Here is a 22,427-nt window from a genome sequence, read left to right as displayed (position 1 = left end):
GTCTGGGCCAAACCTATACTAGCTGAAGGCACACTGCTTACATTTTTGCTTAAGCTGATTTAAGGTTGATATCTGTCCCTTTTGGCAGAAAGGGACTTTATGAGTCCGATAATTTTTTAAAAGGGACAGAGAAAAATCAAATAGATAAGGTACTAATGCAAAAAGGTATTCTATGCACAAAAATCCATTAAGATAGTTGCCTCAAAACCACTCCAGAAAAACGATGCTAAGATATTGACTTGGCAATGGGCCTGGGATTTGCATGAGATGAATACACCACCTCCTACCCACGCTGTTGTGGTGGATGATGTTTGTTGGCAGGAGATAGAATGGAAAAGCTACATAACCCAGGTAAGACTGCAAAAATCCCCAGTAATTTCCTTTTTGAAAAAAGCCTGGATTTTCCACCCCCACTACATTTTACTAGATGTAAATAAAAGAATACTAAGGGTTAGCAAACGTTCGCCTCCTTCCTTCTCTTCAATCAATCATGCATCAAAATAACAAGCAAAATGCAGCACATACTGCCAAAGCAGCCAAAAAACCACAAAAAATGAATATGGTATATGGCATATAAGGTTAAAAAACTAATTCTATTTGAAGTGATTATCCACATGTTCATTTGCTGGATAGATTTTAAAATAACACTTTTTTTTTTAGCATGAAGGATGCTGGATACTGAATTTTTATACAAAATGAAGTCTGCCAGTCATGACACATTTTATGGCGTAATAATTGAGTAATGGGATTGAGCATCATATAATTTTGAGCTTATGCCCCTACTTGGGCACTTAATTGGTAGATGATTTTGAACTTTACTTTGCTTATCTGTGAAGTGGAAAAATGTCATCCCCAGCTGACAGAGTTGCCTTGAAGGAGTAGATGATGTGTATGAAGCTATGAACACAATAGTCTGGAAGATAGTATAATGCACATACACACACATTAAATAATAGTGATCATCTGTATCAGTGTAAAGATTGACGGTCTTGAAAAATAATACAATATTGCCAAATACATAAGACGGCCTGGATTATTTATCATCTTCCAGGAGGAAAGAGAATTAGCTCTGGCACTTGGCAACCTTCTCAGTCTCTGAGCATGACAGAAAGTTCCCCTCAACTGGGAGGTGTTCTAAACTTCTCTACTTATGTAGAAATTTCTTATTGTCTGCTGATGGAAACCATCGAAGTGTTTATCCTGGATGATACCACTTTGTGCAATGAGGCAAAGCATCATCGGTGTTGGCATGTGGTTCTACCGATGGGCTCTAGACCCAGAAAGCTGCTTTCAGGAATCCATCTTGTTGCCCGAATGACTAACCAGGAACAGGAAAAATGTTCCACTGAATCCTCTTAATGCATCCGCCAAGTTGGAGTGGGGAGAAGAATAGAAGTGGAGACTGAAGATGGATTTGTATCTTGGTTTACTCTTCTCTTTCTACATCATCTTAGACGCTTCCTCCATTTTCCTCACATTGGTTTGAAGTCATTAGCACAACATGACCCTTCCCCTGGGTATGACACACACAAGGGTTGTCATAATGTGTAGAAAGGCAATAATAGGTACAGTCATATGCAGTATAGTTATAATTATACTTATATTCATAATTATCCATCAATCAATATATTGTAGCCACGGCCAACATCAATGTCAAAATGTCATGTTATTTTTGGATGGAGTGGTTAGGACTCTGATTCTGGAATGAAGCTTTATGGGGTCAAATTCTAGCCTGGCCAGTGGCCCGCTGTGTATCTGCATTATTTAACCCACCTGTACCTCAGTTTCTCAATCTGTAAAATGGGGATAATACCATTGACCTAGAAGTGTCTCGTGACAATAAAACGAACTACATGCTCACACCAATGACTGACGCATCATAAGCAATAAGTCTTGGGGCGCCTGGGTGGCTCAGATGGTTGGGCGTCTGCCTTCGGCTCAGGTCACAATCTCGGGGTCCTGGGATCGAGTCCCCCTGCTTCTCCCTCTGCCTGCCACTTCCCCTGCTTCTACTCTCCCTCTCTCTCTGGCAGATAAATAAAATCTTTTAAAAAAAAGGTCTTGAATGTGTTATTATTTTGCCACAGCCCACTGGATTGTTTGCTTCAATTATTTAGACCCTAGGTATGGCAGAGAGAAGCAGGTGAGCCCCTAAAGTCATGAATACACACAAGTTGGGATGGGAGAGCCCTTCATCGTTGTCTGAGACCCATTACCATACTCATCAGTGGCTTCATAAAACACAAATGTTTCTGTTCTGGGGGTGGGAAGTCTGAAATGCATTTCCCTGGGCTAAAATCCACCTGTCAGCAAGACTTGTTCCTTCTGGAGACTCTAGGGGAGAATCTGTGTTCTGACCTCTTCAAGCTTCTGAAGGCGCCCACGTTCCTTGTCTTGTGACCCGTCCTCCATCTTCAAGCCAGCAATGTCCTTCCCACACTGTGTCACATTTATCTTTTAGAAGGACCCCTGTAATTACCATCACAGATCAGCAGAGAATCCAGGATCATCTCCCCAGGTCAAGGTCTTTAACTTTATCATATGTGCAGAGTCCCTTTTGTCACCTAGGGAAACAGAGTCACAGATGTTAGGAATTAGGAGGTGGACATCTTTGGGAGATTTGTCATTCTGTATACTTGGCCACAGACTCAAAAGGCAGTCATTCCATGTATGTTTGCTGTTAATTAAATGCTTACCACGTCCCACACTCAGGGCTAGGACCTTTACGTATATTATCTTATCTAATATTCCTGATATTAGGCAGGAGGGATCTGAGACTAGGCTAGATGCTCCACATTCACAAGGGAGGATGCAACAAGACCAAACTATAGATTCTGGTCTGCCTAGCAGAAAAAGAGGGTGTTCTGATCTACTCAGCTGCATACCTCTCCCTTACAGCACTAAGGTTTCCATAGGGTCCTGTAGGTGTAGAACATTTCCCTAAGGAATCCTCACTCCTCAAGTCCCACAAAGCATGCCGTGTTGACATTTCTGTCCTGGATGGATCATCCCGGAAGACCAGAGCCCAGGGCCCATCTCAAGAGCAAGATTCCCCACGCCAGAAAAGTCCCTGACTGAAGGCAAGACCCTCCGAAATGAAGTAAAACGTTTCACTTTATTTAATTAAGATGCACCACTTGATTAGCATTTAATAATGTTGTTTTTGCCACTAAATGGATTTTTACTTCCATGTAATTACTTTAATTTGTTTTGCAATACGCTTTCAGACACATCAATAATGCCTTCAGCCAGAACAAACACTCGGACTCCTAAATCAAGTCAACGAAGACCCAATGTGACAATGCTTTTCCTTCACTCCCAAATGAAGAAAGTAACTTGGGAGAAATTTGTCAAAACCATAAATAAGTCTTCAGGAAAAAACAACAACAACAATCAAACCAGGAGCCAGAGGAGTGGTAAATTTCTAACATGCTTTTTTAAATTTTAGGCTACCCATGTTAATACATACCCTCAGGTAATAGAAACCTCACTCCTTGTTTGATGTCGATGGTTGAAAAACAAAGGAAGCCGAGGAAAAATGATCCCATCCTGAATCATACACATCAATCAGAGAATCAGCACAGAAAAATCACAGATTCTCTGATTCTTCTGTTAGCTGAAAAACTACAAACTGAGAATAATTCATACTTGCTCTTCTAGGAAAAGCCATTGACTATAATGGGTATTTCTGAGTCTGAAGACCTTTACAATGTCAATGAGTAAGCCCATTCATGCACCGATTGAAATATATATTCATAATTATTGAATATATACTTTGAGCCAACCCCTGTTTGGGGAATGGAGCTGCAATTATTATTATTTTTTAATTTAAATTCAATTTAATTAACATATCCTGTATTATTAGTTTCAGAGGTAATTTAGTGATTCATCAGTTGCATATCAAATCCAGTGCTCACTCCGTCACGTGCCCTCCTTAACGCCCATCCCCCAGCTACCCCCCCCCCATAAAGCTGCAATTAATCAAGCTCATGGCTTCAGGGAGCTTCCTTTCTACCGTGAGAATCAGTATGTGTATGGAGGTGGGGGTGGGTCACAAAAAAAGGTGTCATGGGCGCCTGGGTGGCTCAGTTGGTTAAGCGACTGCCTTCGGCTCAGGTCATGATCCTGGAGTCCCGGGATTGAGTCCCGCATCGGGCTCCCTGCTCGGCGGGGAGTCTGCTTCTCCCTCTGACCCTCCTCCCTCTCATGCTCTCTGTCTCTCATTCTCTCTCTCTCAAATAAATAAATAAAATCTTTAAAAAAAAACAAAAAAGGTGTCACAGAGAGAGAGAGGACACGGACAAGTAATAAAACGGGGACCCCAGATTACATGATCATCAGGGCACGTCTCCACTTTGGAGAAACTCACAGAAACCAAACCAACCACGCACCAGTGTCTTTACCCCTTCCTGGGGGGGGTTACCCTCCTAATCCTCTCCCGATTCCACCTGAATTCTTCCGCTGCAATTTCCCCCCCAGGATTTTATATTCAGAAATGAAAATCCAAACATCTGCCTAATAGTTTTTCATTCTGTCTTACGTCAGAACACTGTCCTTCTCTTTTACCAGACAAAATGGTGGTCATATTTTGCCTCTTCATTGTCTCCTTCTTTCTGTCCACTTCTTACTCTCTCTCTCTCTCTCTCACACACACACACACACACACCACACACACTGACATTAGACAATCCCTAAACTAGCAAGCGCAAAGCAGGGGCTGGAATGTGCTTCCCCCCCAGAGTTACGTCTAATAGAAACTTTCTACCAATTACCTACTAGCGATAGAGCAAGGAAGACATGCTAGACCAGTGATTTCATTCTGCATCCAAAAGTGAGTCCGTGTAGGATTCTAGGGCTGCTTAGGCCCTGGGGAAATGATAGGAACCAAATCAAAGCCTTAGAAGCAGGGAGTGTATGTTTTAAACACTTAAACGACTGCCTTCGAACTAAACTCCCACCCAAAAGAAACATCAACTGCCCACAGGATTCCAGTGCAGAGTGCTGGAAATTAATGCTCTTCTTCTTCCTTATTCTGCTCTAGGATTTTAAAAAAGAAGAAATGGAAGCCACAATTATATAGAGAAAAATCGTCCAGCCTGGATTCCTTTCATAGGAGGGTGTGAGAACATCCGGTGCTTTGGCGGCCTTTTTATCTTTAGCATTTCTGTATAAAAATATATGAGTTTCCCGGGGCCATCTGAACAAACCACAAACTGGATGTCTTAAAACAAAAGGACTTCATTATCTCCCAGCTCTGGAGATCAGCAGTGGGAGGTCCAGGTGGGGCAGGACCACTGAGATCCAGGCGGGGCAGGGTCGTGCTCCCTCCCGAGGCTCCAGGGGAGGCTCCTTCCTGCCTCTTCCAGCTTCTGGGGCTCCAGGCGTCCCTGGGCTCGTGGCCACGTCCCTCCCATCTCTGCCTCCGTCTTCATGTGGCTTCTCCTCTGTGTCTGTGTCTCCTCTTCTTTCTTTTATAAGGACACGTGTCATATTTGCTTAGTGCCCACCCTAATGGCCTCATTTGATCCCGTCTACAAAACTCTTATTTCCGGGGCGCCTGGGTGGCTCAGTTGGTTGAGCGACTGCCTTCGGCTCAGGTCATGATCCTGGAGTCCCGGGATCGAGTCCCGCATCGGGCTCCCTGCTCAGCGAGGAGCCTGCTTCTCCCTCTGACCCTCCCCCCTCTCATGTGCTCTCTCTCTCTCATTCTCTCTGTCTCAAATAAATAAATAAAATCTAAAAAAAAAAAAAAAACCTCTTATTTTCAAATAAGGTTACATTCACAGATACCTGGTAGGAGGACTTCAACATATCTTTTGGGGAACATGGTTTAACCCAGAAGAAATGGAGAATCGTATGTGTTGAATCGACGGTCCATTGAAAAGGTCCTAGATGTAAAAAGAAAAATAGAAATTGGACACCTTCATGGGCCATATGCTCAGTCTTACATCTGTGTAAATCTTTTTAAATTTTAGGCTACCCATGTTAATACATACCCTCAGGTAATAGAAACCTAAAAAGAAAAACAGAAATAGAGTTTGCATCACAAACTCTCTGCACTCAGTGTTTAAACCTGCAGAGGTTGTGTAGACCCAAGGAGTCTAAGTAGCAAGGGAAGTAGGCCATTGAATCCCAGAGCATCTGCTGGAATGAGGACGCAAGTCTCCAGTAGCAGATGAAGACGGGAGCTATGCAGATGGATCCAGCATGTCCCCAGCTGCCTCCACGCCAGTGGGAGCTCAAACCAGCTCCCTATCAAGCAGACAATAAGGAGAAACCTGGGACCCCTGTCTCCCCTCCGCACGCGGGTCCATCCCTGCGGCTGTCACACAAAAGCCACCTTGAAAAAGAACACAAAGAGAAGAAACCCGAGACATAGAGTAAAGGTTGTATTCACCCACAGAACAGGTGCTATTTTTGAATCAGACTGAGATCATGAGCTCGACCACACCTGGAACTCTTAAGGGAGCCCAGCACAGTTCCAAAGCAATAAAGAACGGGCACGGTCTTTGTCTATGCACGCAGTCTGGGCACACGGGCTCTCCGGCTACACATGTATAATGAATGGATGTCAGGAGACGTTGCCCTCGTTGCCTTTCTAGTGACTCGTTAGCTCTGATTCCTTGGATTCCATCGTACATTTATCTTATCTATATTGAATGTGGCTTTCTACAAAGGCCTTCTATTTAAAGAGCTATCAATAATGCATCCTTTGACACGAATAGAAACGAAATGACTTGTATTCCCAGAGCTCAAAGAGAAGCTATAGTAATAGCTTGGATTTTCGCATCCCTGTCTTGAAGGCAGATCAACTGGACCTCCTATCTTCAATTTATCAAGTGTTTCAGTGTCTCTTCCACTGAAACATTCGTGAGTCATTATTGCACGTCCTTGTTACTGCAGGAAAGATTTGTAAATCGTTATTCCAGGTACTTGTTACCCTGCAACAGGAGGGCTGTTTGTCTGCAACCTCACAATATGGAAACATTGTAACACACACACTGAAAGCCCAAACTATATTTTACAGTTTCATCTCCCAACTGAAACATACAAAAGAATGTGGTTTATTTTAATGTTTTAACTTGTTTCTGTACCTTTCACATTATCGATATACTTTTAAATAACACACCGTGGTCTTAAATACCACACAAAAGAAACACATTAAATCCACCTACAATCAGTGTGTACTTTGCTTTACGTCCAATATCTTATTAAACAATATGCCTTTTAGCCCTGGAGCAAAGAAGACCTTGACAAATTTATTAACAAACGTAAGTTCATTAAAATGATCCTGTGGCTACATAATTTATGAAGTAATTAATTCTGACTTAAACAATTATTTACTTTAAACTCAAATTGGCTGTGAAACCCAAAGTAATGTTTTGTTGGCACGACATAATAAAGTTCTTATGTAATTACTAATTAGTCTCGAGCATGACAAATGTTTTAATTAAAATCACTGAAACAGTTAAGCATTTAACACTTCTTTTTTTTTTTTCATTTTCCTACTTTATTTGCTTTAGACTAACTGTTTAACAGTCCCCAAGAGCCCACACATAACATGGACTCCTGCTCACTAATGGCATGATTTTTCTGGTGTTTATGACATTTGGGGAGGAGAAGGGAACAAACCCTTCTTATATGGCGAATATTTTACAAACGATTTCTGAAGCCCGTACGACGGGTTGAGTGGTTCACTGTGTTCCAGAAAGGCATGCTGCATCTTGCCTTATTGCTCAAAGGTGCCCAAGAGAATATGTCCAGTACAGTGAGGCAACCAGAGTCACCGAGAATTTGTCTTGGAGAACATCTAACTCTTTTTTTTTTTTTCCGAAGATTTTATTTATTTATTTGAGAGAGAGAGACAGAGATGGCGACAGAGGTAGAGAGAGCATGAGTGGGGGAGGAGAAGGAGAAGCAGGCTCCCTGCTGAGCAGGGAGCCCGATGCAGGACTCGATCCCAGGACCCTGGGACCATGACCTGAAATGAAGGCAGACACTTAATGGACTGAGCCACCCAGGCGCCCTGGAGAGCATCTAACTCTTGCATTCCCCGTCTCTTTTTATGCATCAAGCGCTAGACCCACCCAGCGTCGCATGATGTCGAATCTCTCTGCTCACCATGTCTGGGCTGGCTGGGGAATGGGTCGGTCGCCAAAGGTTCTTGGCTGTTGGAGAGTGTGCGCGTCCATGGGACAGGTCAATAACAGAATCGTGAAGGCTCAGAATGCCAATGAGTGCATTCCAGCTGGTGGTTTGTGGCCATAAACAATATCCTGCTGAACAGGCCTGTTGGATCGTCATTGAACACCCAACCCAACTGCCATGGAGACTGGGCATCCATCCATGCAGCCCTCCCTGCCTCAGACACCCCCTCTTGTTCCTTGGTCTTCTTCATCCCTCCCTGCCCCCCAGGTCCCCAATTTTCCCCAGCGCTTTTCATTTTTCTTTTCATGTTTTTTCCTTCTGGACTTCTTTTTCCCCCAACTGAACAGCATAAGGCACTAGTTATTTCAGTCTGTGTGATTTCACTGTGTTTTGTCAGGACACCTGTCTAGCATTGCAAAGCACATGAAAAAGGGCTGGTAAGCATATATCTAAATTGCAGTATTCACAGGGAAAAGACTCGCATGTGCTTAGGGTTGTTTGGGGCTCTTTCTTCTGGGTTTCTTAACTCACTGGCAGAGATGCTGTTTCCGAACCATTATGTCAACATCAAGTTTTTGCATTTTAGGCAATTTGCTATACACAGCAAAATGGTGTTGCTTGGCATTTTCTAGGTTCAACACCCCCCTTCCCCTGAGTTTCTCCCTCGTTGTATATGTAATTTCCTTGAAAGGAAAAAAAAAAGCCTGTTAATTCCTGGCACCGAAGCAGAGTTGCCAAGGGATTTAGGCACACCTGCTGGCTTACATTTAACCCCTCACACGCTGCCTGTAATTTTGACTGGATCCTGCCTCATAGCTTACCATGCCAGTGGCGTTTGTAGCTACTTTGGAGTTACGCAATCGTCGTTTATTTCTTGGAATCTTAGGCTTTTGCTTTCGTATGAATGGGTAACAATAACAAAAAGGAAACCTGAGACTATTTCACAGTGGTGACTTCAGAATTGGGGGATTACCTGTTAAAAAGGCAACGGTCGATGAAGCAGAGAACTCATGTTTCCAGGGCATAGAAGAAAAAGCCCAGAACACCCGAACCTGACTTAAGGACTGATTCTTTTAACTTCTAAGTATACCTTCGGAGTTTAATTTTAATACCTATTGACTGTCTCAATGAGTGCCCCGACTTCATTAACTGGTTTATTTATTGTCTGCTATCTCTGCTGTTTATAGAATTGCACTACAGATAAGAATTCAAGAAGAAAGGGCACCTGGGTGGCTCAGTTGGTTGAGCGACTGCCTTCGGCTCAGGTCATGATCCTGGAGTCCCAGGATCGAGTCCCTGGATCGAGTCCCTGGATTGAGTCCCTGGATCGAGTCCCGCATCGGGCTCCCTGCTCGGCGGGGAGTCTGCTTCTCCCTCTGCCCTTCCCCCCTCTCATGCTCTCTCTCTCTCTAATAAATAAAATAAATAAATCTTTAAAAAAAAAAGAATTCAAGAAGAAAGAAAACAATCAATACAATTATAAATTCTGTCTCCGATCACACACACACACACACACACACAGGCTTCCACCTTCTGTGGGAACACAGTTGATAGATTTCACAGTGACTCCGAGGTCTTGCTTGCGGAATGAAAAGTATTCCTGGTATTTATTCATTCACCCCGATCTTTCCCATATCCCTGCATGCTGTTGAACGTACATTCTTCTTCTAGGATGTCGATAAGTGAGTGTGATGTACTGATATACTAGGGATGCAGTAGAATCCAGAGGCCATAAGTGTGCATGTTTATCACAGCTACTGTTCATTTGCATTGGATTCAGAAGCTGAGTGGCAAGAAAGCTCCATATCTCATTAGGAATCGTTTGGCTGGTCCACTCATGAAAAGCTCCTGCCTATGGATTCTGCCTGTGTCTGTTTCTGCCTTATACACCTGTAACATCCTCAGCTTCCCCGCCATCTTGACCACCGGGATGCGTCTGCCTTCATCATCTCGTTTATCGCTTCTCTGTCTTCTTTGTTCTATGGTTATATATTATCCATACTAACTTTCAAAGTGATGACACGGAACATCTCCATTTGTTTCCCATCATCTCTTCTTCTTTGAAAATAATTCCCTCCCCACAAATAGAGTTGTCACTCATACCATTTTTATCCCTCATATGTCGGATGTTTTGGGTTTTTGCTAACATAGTTCATGTGCTGAATGAAGGCACTGCATGCTACGTCTAAGGGACTCCCCGTGTGTGTCACCATGACAGTGGATGCATTAGCCGTGTCTTTATTTGTCACGTGGGAAAACAGCTTTGTTTTCCTGCCTTTTTTTTAAAGATTTTATTTATTTATCCATGAGAGACAGAGAGAGAGAGAGAGAGAGGCAGAGGGAGAAGCAGGCTCCCAAGGAGCAGAGAGCCCGATGCGGGACTCGATCCCAGGACTCTGGGATCATGACCTGAGCCGAAGGCAGACGCTTAACCATCTGAGCCACCCAGGCGCCCTGTTTTCCTGCTTTTTTAAAAGCACAGTAGCTTCTGCTTTAATCAGTCTTTGGTGCACTTTTAACTTTTGGTGAGTGATATGAGTCCTTTCTAGTAAACTACCAAGCTAGCAGGTGTTTTGGAGACTGAACATAATTCTTAACGTGTTTTTAATGTATCTACCTACCTACCTATCTATCCATTCATCCACCTATCCATGCATCCATTCATCCATCCATCCATCATATCTATCTATCTATCTATCTATCTACCTATCTATCTATCTATCATCTATCTTATCTATCTTATCTATCTTATCTATCTAATCTATGTATTTTTGTTTTGTTTTGTTTTGCTCATCTATTTGGATTTGGGGAAGAGATAGTTTCTGTGACTGTGGGTCTCAGTTGCCAATTCTCCTAACAATCCCCTGGATTTCTGGTTAGAGTTTACCTCTATTTACCCATATTTTCATGATTTGTGCTTCTCCCATGGTCAGGAAAGGAGGAGGTAAACGAGAGAGAGGAGGAGGAGGAAGGAAGAGGAGGAGGAAAATATTAGGAAGAAGACAAGGAAAAAGAGATGGAATTAGACAGATACAGTAATGGCAGAAAAATAGCCAATGTCAAATTTAACTTGTGGAATTTAATCTAAATTCTCCCCAAACTCCTAGAGAAGGACATACTTTTCTCCCTACTGTGTGCACATTTGTTTTAAACCGATTCCCATAAGCCTAGAGAGAATTAGGTTTCACTAGTCTTTCCTTTTTTTCTCTTTTCTTTCCCCCCAAACTCATTCACTGGAGATTTTTAGTCCTTGCCCAACAAATTCATCTACACGTCCCAGAGGAAATTAGAGCTTTAATTAATCTTACAAGAGCCTGCAGGCCTATAAAAACTAAATAATTAAAAGATCCTCGGAACCAGAGGCAGCAAGGATGCAATTTTATGAACACACACCTGTCCATTTTGCAGAGCCAAAAGGCGTTCACGTTCTACAGGGAACAGTTTCATCCTGAAAAAGGGAGAAAGAACAGAGAAGCTTCTAGATAATGGCCATCACTCATTGCTAAGATCTTTTAAAATAAATCTCTTGTATCAGTTAATCACACATATTACCTGTTAATGCCTCCGATGCTGACCCAATGCAACCCCGAAGCAAAGAAAACAGAGATTCAGCATTTCAACCTCTCCTTGGCTGTGACTTACAATTGTCCTTGTTCTGCCTTGCACCAAATCTCTGCAGAGGGCCCCAGGGCTTCTTAGGTCCAACCAGCTGCTGTGAGCACGAGGCACACGTGTTCATTTTCCTGTGATTTCAGCCTCAGTTTGACCTCTTGCACACACAAATGCTAACCCCTCTCATCAAACCACTCCCAGACATGCACGTGTATCATTCACAACTGTTTTCAAAACTCTGAAATACAGATGCATTCCCTGGGGTCTTTGAAAACGTGTAATCAAGCCAAGAATATAAAGTTACCTTCACAAAATATAATTTGATAACCTATTTCTTCAAATGGGACTTTTCATTAGTAGAAAGAGGAATATATATGTAGATCATTGGATGTTACCCATCCAGCTACATATGTATTGACAGGTGTCCCTTAACCTCGGCCTGACCCAGCCCATTCTGATCATTCATCTCTGGCATATTTCAACCATGGCACACCCTTCACCCAGGATCATGTAGCCATCACTTCCTTCAGTCCTGAGACAGACACCCCAGAAATAATGGTTTTGTAGATGCTTATCATAATATTCCACATTTTAAGGACTGTACCTCAACTCCAAAATACCCTATACAGAGTGTGGATATCCTACGGTGGTTTTGCCATGCAAACATCATTAAAAAATTAGACCATGAAATAAAAGCTCAGCAAAACATCCTGGTTTCATGTGCTTATCCTGTTGCCATGAATTTGCAGTGGTGATGGAGAAGGACCATGAGGGTTGATAACTTATTTCCCATCAGGGTTGCTCTATCATACTGCCATCTGGAATGGGAATACTGCCTGATGACTAGCACGTCATCTGTCTGCAGTAGAACATCCATTCCTGAATATGCAGCTGGTGTCTCCAATTCAGACAAAAGGCCCTCCTTGGACATAGAAGACAATCATTCTTATAGGTAAGTTATGAACTACGGGAACATTTAGTTCATGTTCACAAACACCATAAAACTGAGAATAAACATCACTGAGGATGACCCAAATCATAGAGGTTGTACAGTGAACCCTTGAACAACATGGGTTTGAACCCTTACGTGATATATTTTTTTTATAAATACAGTGCAGTCCTGGAAATGTATTTTCTCTTCTTTATGATTTTTCAAGTCACTTTTTCTTTTCTCTACCTTACTTTATTATAAGAATGTACTATAGAATACCTAGATAAAATATGGTTTGGTTGACCATTTATATTATTGGTAAGGTTTATATTATTGCTCAGAGTAGGCAATGAGTAGTTAAGTTTTTGGGGAGTCAAAATGTATACGAATTTTTGATACACGGTAAGTCGGCCTCCCTAATCCCTACATTGTTCAATATCCTCTATATGAAAAATGGAACCCTTTCCAAATAGAATCTTTCCTCATGTAAGGCTGCCCAATGTGATCTTTTGGAGAAAAACACCAGTTTCTTGATCACAGTACTTTGAGAGAGCAATGAGTAAAATGGAAACAAAAGTGATGAATGTAGATGAAAATCTTGAAGACAATCTTCAAAACACTATGTCTGAGAATTATTTTTTGTAACATTAAAAGCCTAGCATCTGACTTAGGAAAACAGGAAGTGGAGTTTGCATAATTTCTAGATCTCTAATGGGGCTGGAGGATGGGGATAAAAATAGGGAAACACTGGGCGCCTGGGTGGCTCAGTTGGTTGGGCGACTGCCTTCGGCTCAGGTCATGATCCTGGAGTCCCGGGATCGAGTCCCGCATCGGGCTCCCTGCTCGGCAGGGAGTCTGCTTCTCCCTCTGACCCTCCTCCCTCTCATGTGCTCTCTCTCTCTCATTCTCGCTCTCTCAAATAAATAAATAAATCTTAAAAAAAAATAGGGAAACACTCTCACTTTGACCCACCACCTGGACTTGTAATAATATCTAAACTACAATAAAGATCTAAAGTTTATAAAAAATTTAAAGCAACTGACGAGACTATACAAAATTCTAACAAGTATGACTTCCTGCCTAGCACCGACCACAACTGCAAGCCAATACTCAACAAACAGTCGATCAGACTGTAGGAAGTGGGTTCTCTTGCTCACCAGACTGGAAGCTTTAAGAGGGCAGGGTTGCATCTCTCGGGATCATCGTTTTATCCCCAGCACCTTGAATGACGCCTGAGTCAAAGTTGCTCCTGATATATGTATTGTTGTCAAGATAAAATCCAGATTATATAGAATTAACCATTGTAAAGTGAACCATCTAGCAGCATTTAGGATCTTCATAATCTTGGCCAACCATCACCACTAGCTCCAGAATGTTTTCATTACCCCGAGAGGAAACCTCATACCCTATTAATTAGTCACTCCCCATTCATTCCTCCCCATAACCCCTGGCAATCACTGATCTGCTTTGTGTTTCTATAGATTTAACCATTTTAGATACTTTGCATAAATGGAATCATGTAATATGTGACCTTTTGTGTCTGACTTATTTCACTGAGCTTAATGTTCTCAAGGTTCGTCCATATTATAGCAGGTGTTAATTCTCCGTTCCCTTTTATGGTTGAAGAATATTCCACTGTATGGATAGACCACAGTTTGTTCAGCCATTCACCCATTAATGAACACTTGGATTGTTTCCAACTTTCAGCTCCTGTAACTAGTGTTTCTATGAATATTTATCTACAAGTATTTGTTTGGAATTCTCCCAACGTACTGACCACGTAGATAAACAAGATAAACCCATTAGACTGACATTTCCAAGAGTGTATTTATCAATATATTACCCCCGTAAACTTTTCCCAAGATTAAAGCTTTGTTACTTAAATTTAATTTGAAGTATATTGCACATTATGTCCTCCTTCTTGAGTATTTTCTTTTCTTTTTTTTTTTTAAGATTTTATTTATTTATTTGACAGAGAGACAGACAGAAGAGCACAAGCAGAGGGAGTGGCAGAGGGAGAGGGAGAAGCAGGCTCTGCACTGAGCAGGGAACCCGATGAGGGACTCGATCCCAGGACCCCGAGATCGTGACCTGAGCCGAAGGCAGACGCTTAACCATCTGAGCCACCCAGGCGCCCCTTCTTGGGTATTTTCAACATGCTTTCCCTTATAAAACATTCTGAGGGTGGGGCATTTTACAGAGAGTCTGCAGGGAAAATGTTATAAAGTCATCAAGCCCATTGCTTCCCAAACTTATTTGCTCAAAGACTGACCCAGCTTTTCTTACTGTAGTTCTTATTAGCAATCTGTTGAATCCAATTTATATGGCGTGCAACCCAATAAACTGGAACGAGAAAGCCAATGTTTGTTTGTCCTTCTTAATTACGTAATGTGTCCAGTCACTTTCCCCGGATGCCTATGACATATTTCTTCCCTCAGAGAAACTTTTTCTTTATGTTTTTAATGAAAAAGGAAATTAAGCAAAAGGCTCTGTCAATGTTGACTTCCAGGAAATGTGGGATAACGCTTTCTTCCGATGATAGAAGACTGGGGGTAGAAAGTTTGCAAAATGAGTTGGAGTTAGAGCCCATGCTTAGTTAAGTTTCATTGGAAATATCAGTGATTTCAAAGGTTGGGGTTAATACGGCTAGTTGTGGAAGCATGGGAGGGATAAGATAAGGGAGGGATAGGGAAGGGGGAGGGAGAATATACACAGAGGGAAGAGGCCACAGGAATGCTCAGCAGATGCAGATGCACCCTGGTGAAGTCAGGAGACATTTCTAGTGTCTCTCCGTGTGCTGGATTTGCATGGCTCCTGCTCGCAGGGGAGAATAAGACGATCCTGGTTTCCATGGAGCTTGCAACGTCTTGTCTCCTCTTAATGCTCATGACAAACAGCTGCATGAATAGCTGGGAGTAGCTATTATTCTTCCAAATTTATCCAAACACATTAAGAAGCAACAACTTTTTTGTTAATTTCAAACAAAAGCTTATCCAGCTATGTAAAGTTAAAATCACCTTATTTATAGTCTGCAAATGAATTTCACTAGAACAAAGGGGTTATTTAAATTAATAAAATTGCAGTGTGAGGGATTAGAGATTTGCAGATTGGACCAGACACAGCCCCTACATCCCTCACCTGGGTTGACAGGGTCAGGTGAGCGTGTTAAATGCCATTAATTTGTTAAATTTGATTTAATGATGCACTAGGAGATCTAATAATGAGATTTTTTTTAAAGCATATTAGATTTCAATTTGCAGATAACTCCCTGAATATCACTTATCCTACAAAATCAATCTGATTTACTCTCAGGGTTGTTTGGATTCTTGCTCTCAGGATACATTTTAAAATAAATACATGCATATATGTGTATATATGTACACATAATACATATGTATACATAACAGATAATAGATATTCTTTCTATCTCTAATTTTTCCTAACTTTCAAGTTTCTCTTTTCCTGAAGAATTCTCATGACAAGTATATATATATAATATATTTATATGTACTTAAGATATTATATATAATATAAATATATAACATATAACATATATGTATGTATCACATCACATGTAAATATATATATAATATAGATATATAGATATATAATAAGATTATACTATATAATAAGATTATATATGGCCCATAAACGCCAAAACAAATTTCTTCTCGAAACCTGGAAGGATGGTAATGAGGCAGGGTTACATTTATTCATTTTATTTTTTTAGATTTATTTATTTATTTTGAGAGAGAAAGAGAGAGCACGAGTGGGGGTTAAAGGCAGGGGAAAGAATCTTCCAAGCAGACTCCCTACTGAGCAAGGAGCCTGACACAGGGCTCGATCCCACAACCTATGAGATCATGACTGATCTGAAACCAAGACAGTTGGATGCTTAACTGACTGAGCCACCCAAGTGCCCCTAGGGTTACATTCATATCCTTCATCTCTTAATGAGAACCCCTTGATAAAGTGTGCCATGAAATCCACTCTGTCCCCCCTATTGTAAGCCGGTGTTTTACTGGAAGCAAGATACCATCCTCTCTGTCTAAAACTTAGCAGACTATTCCAGAAGTTTCCTCCTGAAATGAATCCAAGCCCCTTGGCACATCATGGCCAGCTTGGATTCCTCTCCCATGTAGATCTGGTACAGAGAGATGCACATGTAGACAAAGATGGGGTGTCAGGTTCAACAGGTCAGTAGACCAATATGAACAGAAATGCTCAGCAAGCTCATGGAACAACATGAATCCTGCAGAAATCAGCCTGTACCTAATATGCAGGCAATGCTGGTTCTCTGGGCACTGAGGTGAAGTATACAAGATAGTCTTTCCATTGGTGTACAAAGCAAACCATACTCTGCATGCACCCTTGCTCTCAGGACTTATCTGACCCCAAACTGATAGTTTCAGAGGACGATTGGGGGGTGGATGAGGGCTCCAGGAAAAGGGGAATAATGAGATTGCTGGAGGTCACTGTGCCTTAGGTAGTGATTCATTTCTGGGCAAAATTCTTTGAAATTTAAAAAATCTATGAAAGACAATGTGACCATGTGACCATTGCATTAAAAAGAAAAAAAAAAAGCAGAGCATGCACTGACAGTATTTAGTTTAAGAAGAAAAGATAGATACAAGTCACTCCTTTCAAACATAAGAAAGGCTACTTAAATGGAGCAAGATTTGTTCTGTGTTACACCAGCATGAGGACATAAAACTAGCCCCCAAATAAATAAATGTTTACAACTACAGAGAAGCGTAAACATTAAGCTAAAGAGTAATGTTATAGGTATCCAAAAAAAAAATTGCATGTACCAGGAGTTACCTCCCTTGATTTCATTTATTTGTGTGTATTAACATGGCTTTGCTCTTCTCAGTGATTGGTTTTATAAGAAAATATGATGAATGCAACCAAAGAAAGCAAATAGGATGGGACACCTCAGCTGTGTGGGATGTCCTTCAGCATATGTGAGCAGAGACAAGACAGATGCTCAAGGTAAGCATTCTTTTGGGGGAAATACACAAGTCCCTGAGTCCAGATGGGAGACACTTTGGGCCCAGTATGGGAGGACTGATTTAATTCCAATATGGCTTAGAACATAGAGTCCATTGACTGGTCCACGTACTATTTCAGAGTCTTTATAAAATAAAATATATCCAGTCTCTGGAAGTTGAAAGCAAAAGACCAAGCCCGAGAGAGATCTAGATAGAGTGGGATAGCCGATTTGGACTCCATCAGACGATCAGGAGAATCTTGAATCTCTTCCAAAACTCTGGGGTGCGCCATGGAACACTCAAACTTTCCATATGGGTAGGCACTTCCTAGATATCGTGCTTTGTGCCCACTGATTTCAACCGGTAGCTTTTGGTGCGGACCTAAGGCAGTCCAGGTATATATCTTGTTTCTCCTTCCTCCTGCTCAGAAGCAAGACAAAAACTCCCACTAAGGACACAAACTTATCTTCTGGTAAATTGTATGCCTCTTGAGGGCATGTTCAATTTCCTACAAAATTTGGAATCAGCAACATCCCAAACACCTCACTCCGTTGCGCATGGAATATTTAAATGTAGTGGGTACCTGGTGACTCGTTCATGAATTAACCAACTGCTCAGGATTACATGCATCCTTTCAACCAGGGGTTCCCAACCTCAGAAATACTGACACTCGGCATTGGAAAGTTCTCTGTTGCGCGAGGTCACTTTTGCTTTCATTGACTTACCCAACAGACATTAGGGAAGCTGCTGATATTCTGGCCCATAAGGGTCCAAAGACTGGTCACAAGCTCAAAGTTCCTGTACAACTTTTAAAGGAATTGGGAACACTTCACCCTTTGTGTGTATGTGTGTGTGTTGTGGTACGAAAACCACTAGTAATATTGGACGGATGCTGGAGGTTGGCTAAACATATGTTAAAGGAAAGGTGCAAAACAAACCCAAGGTCTTGTGGACATACAGTGCTGTATTAAAGACAAGGCCTGCCATTTCTGAGGCGTTCTGAACTGTACAAATCGTTCACGTTTCCCTCATGCCACTGAATCTTTGTTACCACCCCGTTGAGTAGATACAACTCTTTATTTCAGAGACCATGGCATGGAATCCAAGAGAAGTGAACCACCATGTCCAAATTCCCAGGTAGGGAGAAATCTCCTATCTTCCTTCATCTCGATCTAGATTGAGATATTTTGACTTCAAGCTCTATGCTCTTTCTCCTCTAGGAAATGTGTTTATTTGAATCTCAGTAAATCCGTTTGAAAACCATTGATGTATACAGCGAATCCTGAACTAGAAAGCATTTATAAAAGAGATTTTTTCAGGCTCTGCTCAAGTGTCAATACCGTTTCTGCTTTGCAAAATTTAAGAATATGCCCTGTGTTCCATTACTACCTTTGCTTTTTTTTTTTTTTTTTTAATTTAGATGGCTTTGATTTTGTCGAGTTAAGAGAAAGAGAAACAAAAGCGGTGAGTTACAGCAGCACTAAAGTAGAAAATGAATAATAGGGGCACCTGGGTGCCTCAGTTGGTTGAGCGACTGCCTTCGGCTCAGGTCATGATCCTGGAGTCCCGGGATCGAGTCCCGCATCGGGCTCCCTGCTCGGCAGGGAGGCTGCTTCTCCCTCTGACCCTCCTCTCTCTCGTACTCTCTGTCTCTCATTCTCTCTCTCTCAAATAAAGAAATAAAATCTTTAAAAATATATAAAAAAAATAAAAATAAAAAATGAATAATAAATAACACTGTAGGAATAACTAAATCCCCCTCTACTTCAGCCCCAGTTTAGAATGTGCTGCAGTATTTTAAAAGTTCAGAACCTGAAAGACTCAAATATTTAAAAAAAGGGGCGCCTGGGTGGCTCAGTTGTTACGCGTCTGCCTTCGGCTCAGGTCATGGTCCCAGGGTCCTGGGATCGAGCCCCGCATCGGGCTCCCTGCTCGGCGGGAAGCCTGCTTCTCCCTCTCCCGCTCCCCCTGCTTGTGTTCCCTCTCTCACTGTGTCTCTCTGTCATATAAATAAATAAAATCTTTAAAAAAAAAATATTAAAAAAAAAAGTCATATCTTTTGGGACTTCAACCAGTTTCTACCATTATATCATTAGAACTTAGTAGGCTTCTCTGGATGATAATTCTCAAACCCTCCATTTCTTGGTGTCTGTCTTTCTTGCTACGGAGAAAGGAAAAGAAGCATGATGATCTATTATTTGGAGGAGGATAATTCTTCCGTATTTTGTAATCTCAGGGTCTGTGCCCCGCTCTTCCTCACCCTTCCAGTCCTTAAAACCCACCGACTACAATATGTCAACTCCTCGGCAGAGACTATAATAAAGGGAGAGTGAAACAATCAATTCCCTGAAGACACTCAAGGCTGGCTAGCATGGTGTATGCCGTGACACCTGGATCTTCCTTTGGAGGAGAGATGGAAGCCATCGAGAGAGGCCCCCATGCACAGAAATGACACAATTCAGTCAGGCATCCCAGAATGACTCTCTGGTTTTAAGTCTTCTTAAAACAGGGCCTTTTTGCTTTTTATTTAATTGAACATTCTGGAATGATGTGTGTATTCCTGTGCTCAGGCTGCCTTAACAAAGTACCACAGACCAGGGCGCTTCAACAACAGATATTTATTGATCCCAGTCCTTGACACTGGGAGTCTGAGATCCAGGCAGGGCTGAGGCTGGGAGTCTGAGATCCAGGAGGGGCTGAGGCTGGGAGTCTGAGATCCAGGAGGGGCTGGAGGCTGGGAGTCTGGGATCCAGGAGGGGCTGGAGGCTGGGAGTCTGAGATCCAGGAGGGGCTGGAGGCTGGGAGTCTGGGATCCAGGAGGGGCTGGAGGCTGGGAGTCTGAGATCCAGGCAGGGCTGAGGCTGGGAGTCTGAGATCCGGGGGGACTGGAGGCTGGGAGTCTGAGATCCAGGAGGGGCTGAGGCTGGGAGTCTGAGATCCAGGAGGGGCTGGAGGCTGGGAGTCTGGGATCCAGGAGGGGCTGGAGGCTGGGAGTCTGAGATCCAGGAGGGGCTGGAGGCTGGGAGTCTGGGATCCAGGAGGGGCTGGAGGCTGGGAGTCTGAGATCCAGGCAGGGCTGAGGCTGGGAGTCTGAGATCCGGGGGGACTGGAGGCTGGGAGTCTGAGATCCAGGAGGGGCTGAGGCTGGGAGTCTGAGATCCAGTGGGGGCTGGAGGCTGGGAGTCTGAGATCCAGGAGGGGCTGGAGGCTGGGAGTCTGAGATCCAGGAGGGGCTGGAGGCTGGGAGTCTGAGATCCAGGGATTGGAGGCTGGGAGTCTGAGATCCAGGCAGGGCTGAGGCTGGGAGTCTGAGATCCAGGCAGGGCTGGAGGCTGGGAGTCTGGGATCCAGGAGGGGCTGGAGGCTGGGAGTCTGGGATCCAGGAGGGGCTGGAGGCTGGGAGTCTGAGATCCAGGCGGGGCCGAGGCTGCGAGTCTGAGATCCAGGCAGGGCCGAGGCTGGGAGTCTGGGATCCAGGTGGGGCTGAGGCTGGTTCCTCCTGAGGCCTCTCTCCTTGGCGTGTAGACCCCGTCTTCTTCCTGAGTCTTCACCTGGTCATCCCTCTGTGCATATCTGTGTCCTCATCCCCTCTTCTTGTAAGGACCCCAGTCCTATGGGATCAGGACCTCCCCTAATGACCTCGTTTTACCATAATCCCCTCTTTAAAGATCCCACCTCCAAAACAGCCACATCTGAGGTCCTGGGAGTAAAGACTGCAATACATGGATTTTTAGGGGGGGACACAATTCAGTCCATAGCAATTTCTCATCATAAACTCAAGAAAATATGTATATACTTTATTCACTGTAACATAAGAGGCACCATTGGAAAAGGAGATTTGGTAAGTCAGTAACAAAGGGATTTAAGTTTCTCTGTTTTCAGTCAAATGAGGAAAATGAACCATCCTCCTCCCATATCCTGAAGTTTTTAGTTTTGAGAATTTTGCCAAAATATTACGCAGAGCCACTTTTTTCATATACGTATTTCCACAATTTCATATGATTTTGCATACACTCTAATCAATCATTCAATGTCTATAAACATATTATGTTAAAAAGTATCACATATTTTACATTTTTATATACTATGTTTCTGAGAAAATGTTCTTTTCTAATAAGGGGAGATCAGTCTAATGAAATTGAGGCTCAAAAAGATACAAGGAAATGAAACCAGTTAGCACAGAACACATCCATTGATTGTACTAAGAGCTTCTGAAATGTCACCGTTGTACCAACAGCTTTAATTACCGTCTCTATCAGTCATGTCATACTCCTGCAGGAAGTCAGATTTAAAATATTAAAGATTTTCCAAAACACTTAAAATGTTAAATCTTTACAGAAATTTCCCAGCACACAAGGAACAGCCCCATTTTGAGGGCGGGCATGGCGACGCTTGCCCACGGTTTTACAAAAGGGGCAGTTCCTTACAGGTGCATGATCCCTCCCCAGTAAACAGCTGTCCCTCTCCAGTCAAACCCCCTTCATCTTACCTTCAAATTGAGCATGCCCACAACTGTCATCATTCCTTTTCACATGGTCAATGGTCCGTGAAACCAGAGTTCAAGAGTATATTGCAGATGGTCACCAGACCTTCCATGGTAGAGCCAAGATGACTCCGTCCCTTCATTGAGCCAGAGGGAAGCTGCCTTGGTCTGGTCTTTGGTTATCATCCTTCTGGGGGATGAAAAATGTCCGAGAGCGAAATCACCAAATTGATCCAGGACGGCCTGAAATGCCTGAGAAAAT

Source organism: Mirounga angustirostris, unplaced genomic scaffold (assembly GCF_029215605.1).
Source record: "Mirounga angustirostris isolate CCGP_5_RB_7025 unplaced genomic scaffold, mMirAng1.0.hap1 SCAF_11, whole genome shotgun sequence".
Classification (NCBI taxonomy): domain Eukaryota; kingdom Metazoa; phylum Chordata; class Mammalia; order Carnivora; family Phocidae; genus Mirounga; species Mirounga angustirostris.
This window is presented reverse-complemented; position numbering follows the sequence as displayed.